The sequence below is a fragment of the Urtica dioica genome, chromosome 8 (genome assembly GCF_054948205.1).
Source record: "Urtica dioica subsp. dioica isolate 48M chromosome 8, U.dioica_male_clone48M_v1_H2, whole genome shotgun sequence".
Classification (NCBI taxonomy): domain Eukaryota; kingdom Viridiplantae; phylum Streptophyta; class Magnoliopsida; order Rosales; family Urticaceae; genus Urtica; species Urtica dioica.
The window spans coordinates 14,868,824-14,874,823 of NC_142763.1; positions in this window are offsets into that span (position 1 = coordinate 14,868,824).

The following is a 6,000-nucleotide window of genomic DNA, read 5'->3' on the forward strand; positions in this document are numbered from 1 at the left end:
CTGCGGTTTCCATTACTTGAAACCAAACCGGACGTGCCTTTTCAAATAAAAGCTGGTGATCCAATCTGATGTGGAGTTTGGACAATTTTTTTTTTGGGCACCACGTCTAGTAAGTATTGACTTTTATTTCAGGTTCGTGTATTTACTCGGAAAAGGGTGTTCGAGGAGATGGAAAAAGCAAGAGATGTGTTCATCCGGTCGAGCTTGTTCGCGCAGAAAGAGCAAAAGATTCTTCTCCCGAAGATCGTGGAGTCTTTCGCAAAGGACTCGGGTTGACAACTGCTTATCTGGCCGATATGGTCGATAATTTGATGCTCGATTCTCGAAGCAAATTCGTCCACAAGAAAGGTTCCAAGGGCATCGAGTGGATTCCCCACAACTTCACTTTCCACTATTCCATCTCGAAAAAGGTCGTTTTTAAGGATTGACGATCGATCCACCAAGATCTCCTTTCCGGAAATGGTGTCCCGATCTTTAGCTTTACTGAGTCGCGCCATAAATAAGCTGTGTGTGAAAAAAGAGAGGCTTTAATGGGTGATCAAATTGGCTCAACTGAAACTAGTTATAAATAATAATAATATAATGCGAGTACAAAAGAGGAACGGAAGCAGAGAATGTCATTGACGTCTTTGTAAGGTTGAGCTTGTTTGATCACTAGTTTTAATGGCTTGGTTTGAATGTATTATATAGACTTGCTATTGCTATGCAAATTTTTGAGGAATAGCTAAATTATTGGTTTCTATTTAATGCATTCCTGTGTAATTAGGAGCGATCGACTAACAACTAATCAGCTTTTAATCACCGGATTAAAACTGACACAACAGAGATTTTTAAGTGTTTATTTAAAGCTCCAAATTCAACACATTTTTTCGGAATAAATTAAAAAAACAATCGTAATCATTCTTTGCCGGAAAATAGCATATCTATCTGAGCAATTTTAATCCATGTATCTGAGGTTTCTATCAAATAATAAATATTCTAAGTTTATTGTTTAATTATCTCTTTTACAATTGAAGACTCCATAACTCTGTTTTTCGAAATAACAAAAATGCCCTCAAAATCATTCACATAATATTTGAAAAATGAAAAACATCATTCACAATTATTTCACTTTCTTTTGTTCAAAATAACGATAGTTTATTTCGAAATAGTTAATATTTAAAAAGAAAAGAAGAAAATAAGAACTGAGCTGATTTTGAACAGAATAAAATAGAAAAATAGAAGAATTTTTTCACCAAATAAAAATTAATGAAAAATGTAAAAGATAATTAAGAAATAAAATGATAATTAATGAAGAAAATAAGAACTTAGAAACAGGCTTAAAATTTCAGCGTGGATCGATGAGGACACAAAGAAAATCGAGGTGGATTCCATGTTGATCCCTAACAAGAAGCCTCCCGACAAACCGCCCGTGTGAAGGCCGAGAAGATCAGTCTTTGTGAACCTCTCAATGTCCATAAGAAAAAAAACACACCCTTACAAATTCGAGGACAAATTTTCTCCACTCCGGACGAATTATGAGCATCAATTGTGATCAGTTTTATTTCATTTCAATTTTAGAATTTGGTGCATTGATTATGGTTTATTTCCTTTTTTACGCCTTTTTCAACTCTATAAGTATTATTCTCCATTGATGTAATTTGGTAGATTTTATGAAATAGTAAAAAGAAGTCAATATTGCAATTTGCGATTATCTCTCTTTCCTATATTACGCTCTACATCAGTCATGCTGTGACAGCCTCACTTCTTCCTGTTTGTGGACCCTTGGTCAATGATTTCAGGAAACTACAACACCATAAACAAAATGATAAGTAGGAAATATATATATATGCCCGGAATTTCCCATCTCAGTAGGAGCCTCTTGTTTGTGACATGCTATGTTTCCCTTATAATATAAAGGGTGAGTCCCTTTTCTTCTCTATGAAGCATTAAACATACAGAAAACAAAATCATAATATGAAGTATGAACTAAACTTTCACAACCTAATCCCATAACCTCTGTACCTGGACGTTGTCGTAGAGCTCAAACAACGGAACTGCGAGTACTCTCTCTCCGACAAGTGAACAACGTAAAGCTTTTTGCATTTCTGTAATGAACCTGGCGAACATCGGTAGAGAAATATTGACATTTACACCGATAATAGCAACAACCCAAACATATATAACCAGTAAAGGCTACAGATTTGAACAAATATGTTTGTTCCATTGCAACTTAACTACAAGCTGAAACACAACTGGATACCAGAGAAGAACTCTACAAAAGTCATTATTTACACCCTTTACAAGATAACTTCTAAAACATGCCAGCTGTCTTTCGCTTCCTGCTGACGTGAAACCACTTTCTTATCCAAATTGTATGGTTTCACTTCGTGTACTCTTTCCGTATCATTATACAAATTCATCTTTCTTTATTTTCGGAATATTCAGAGGAAAATATCAAACGTATGTTATGATCCTACAAAGCCCATATTAGCTTTGTAAATCCGATATAGAGCTTAATGAGATATATATAAATGACTGTAAGCTAACATCTCACGTTGAAAGATAACTTGAACATGAAAAAAAGATGCAGTAGCTGAAATATGGTAACATACGTTGGTGACTGTAAGCTAACATATCCCATATTAGTGACTGTAAGCTAATTCATATTTATGCATACGTAAGTTATCTTGTATCTCCTATAAATTCACATATATCCCCATCTCTTTACGTTGGTTTCTTAGTGCACTTATTTGAATAACTTGTTCTCTGGGATGGATGGGTTTCCCTGCTTTCGTATCATTAGCTTGTATTTCAGCAGTGAAACAAAAGACTTGCAACGGTACATGTGTATAAAAAAAATATAGGAGAGATACCTTGAGATGATCAGGCATGCGCTTAAACTTCTTTACAAGATCCTTCTCCAAGGGAGCTGCTCCGGAAACTTGAACTAAAAGTCTTCGCATCAGCTGGATCGCCACTTGATCTGCCGAGCCGAAATTAAGCAAAACAAGAACTCTACACAATGCCAAGATGTAGGACTTCACCATTAACAATCCACACTCTTGAAATCATAATGAGATCAATCAATCTAATTGAAACTCAATCAATAAGTCAGCCTAAAATCTCAATCAACCAAAAACCATGAATCACCAACTAAATCAATCCAAACAACCACGATTTCGGAATCCCCAAATCAGATGATAATTTCAAACCTTAGAAAACAATTAAAAAACCCCTAATTTACAAACCTAAAAGTCTGGAAGCTGATGACGAAGACAGAGGAATCGGGCGGCCGAGATTCTTCGGAAGCGTCGTTGCCAGCGAGGACAGAGCAGAGGTCAGCGACGGGGCGGAAGCGGCTTGGCAGAGGCGGACTCGGCGGAGGAGAAAGAGTCCTGTCAAGTCGCGCAGAGGACTCGGAAGCGCGCGTCGAGTGAGCGCGAGGACAGAGAGACAACAGGCGAGAGGGAGAGATGGCTGCGCCCGATCGCTGGTCGCGCAGTCGGCAGAGGCGCGCGCGCAGTCGGGGTCGGCGCTCGCGCGGGAGAGAGGAAGAGAGGACGAAGGAGAGGGAGCGGGTGAGAGAGAGGAAGAGGGGAAAAGGGTGGTGGCGACAGCTGTATCGAACAAGTGTGAAAACAAAATCAGAACAACAAAAGCGTGAAAGAGATTTGGATTTCATATTGACTTACTCTCTATATCCGGAAGCTCTTGCGCAAAGAATAATTGGCGTGCAGACATGTAGGGGACCTTAGACCGTTCGCATGTCGTCGTTAATTTCTTATTTGCCTGAAAAATACATAATGTAAAAACAATGCAAGAGCAAGTGTTGGTAACCTATATACTATTCTAAAAATATAATTGATCCCCGATCAATTAACATTTTAATTTTTTGTCTAGGCTATTTCTATTGGGAAAACATTTTTTTCCTGAAATTTGACAATATTAACAAGTAACGTGGCAGAAGTTTAAGTTAAAACAAGGATTAAAATAGCACGTCCCCAACCATTTAGTTTGTATTTGATTTTTCATTTCTTGACAGTTACTAATAATATCTACAAAACATTTGCTTGGATATGTAATCAGTTACTAACAATTTACGATAGAAAACGGGGAAAAAAAAAAAACTATGTTTGTACCTGCGTACTGGGAAGTATTTTTTTCCAAATCCTAGTATTCTCAAGAGAAAGGAAGGTTTTCCCGAAAACATGTTTCTTTATGATGGAATCGCCATGAAAATAAATACTGTATTTATAAATAATTGATGTACATATTCTTGTACCTTTATGGAAGAGTTCTTATTCTTCAACGCCAGAAAAGTACTCAGTACCGTTTCTGAAGGAACAGATTCAGAAGTGGTGTCAGTAGAAGTCCGTGCTCCTGCAGTACGTATTTATTACGTTATTAGGCAGGGATAACTACAACTTGTTGTACCAACATGATAGTAAAAGTAAGCAGCATAAAATGAACACAAGTTGTAAAAGCGTGTAGCGTAAAGGAAATATGGTATAAGCTGAATATAGAAAAGCATATATTTACCATTTGGGTGTGACTGTGTGGTTGATAGGAGAGGAAGAGTTTGCTGTAAAGAAACATGAAGTTATTAATGTAATAAGAAAATAAAACATAGACAGTTGTTCGAATTCCTTATGATCCGCAACTGAAACAAGTTCTTGGTAATGGTAAAAAAAAGGCTGGGGAAAGGAAAAAGAATTTCAAGTTCTTCCTTTCGAGAATGGGGTTTTTTCCTATTGATTGCAGCTTTCTCCAGATCAGAATATCCCTAAGAAGACATGATAGCTAAAATGACCTTTAAAATTAATTCATTAGGCTTCCTGGAATACTTAGTAACACAAGCAAATGAATTTTTAAAAAAACTATTGTATATAAATAGCCCAAAAACTCAAATTCAATGAGGGTATTTCAATCTCTTATGTTAAACTAAAACAACTCAAAAAATTATAATAGACAGCTGAACTCATATTAGGCAAAGCTTTAATAACTCAAGCGGCATCATGGAAAAAATCATGTAGTTATGTTGGAAAACATTCACAATCTAAAATTACACCAAAATGGAAAAAAAAAATAGACAAAACACGAAATTGGGTTATTATTTAGAGTAATCTAATTTAAAGGTGAAAACAGAAAGGACAAAACTCAGTAAATGTGTTTTTGTGGTAATACGTTTCCAAAGGTCGGGTAGTGGTCAAACCTAAATAGGTACTTAACATCATGTCTGAAGAAATGGAATCACCAATAGCGTCGGATGTGGATGCGTCGTCATTACCTGCTTATTAAGTATAGGGAAAAGATAATGCATTATACAGTTTGTGCTTCAAAAAGCAACTAATATAAATTGAAATATTAAAAAGATGACAAATGTAAAATAATAAAGACATACTTAAATTGAAGGGCCGATGTACAGGATTCTGTAAGCCAAGATTACGCTTACTCATACATTTCGATACGATTGATGGAGGTTCAGAGGACCGGAGTTTCCGGTACAGAAAAGATACGAAAGCAATTATTTTGATGAGCGTCATTGTAAGAGGTAGCTAATTTAACACAACTAAATGATTTCTGACTGTAGAAGACATTTATACTATATGATGCGCATTTTGGAACCGTTGAAGAGAGTAGTTTAGAAAGAAAAACCATAAACAGACCTTTTTATATTTTCTCGACCGAGTGGAGTCGCGATATGAAGCTAATATTGTAGCCGATGATATAGAATCTTCCGGTCCTAAAAAGGACACCAACATACCAAGAATGAACAGACACCAAGGTCATGTAAGCATAGTAAAAGACTGACAATTGTGATAAAAGTGCACCGTAAAAAAAGAAGACGTTAGAAAATATAATGGCTAACCTTCTTCAGCCATTTTGTTCATGTGCGGAAGTAAGATTCAGAAGTAAAACTGGTGTTGACAATCCTGCAATGCCACGGCGATGACAAGTGCATTGGACGTTTAAACCTGCTACAGAAAACCTATATCAGTTGAGCCAATACTATTGTAA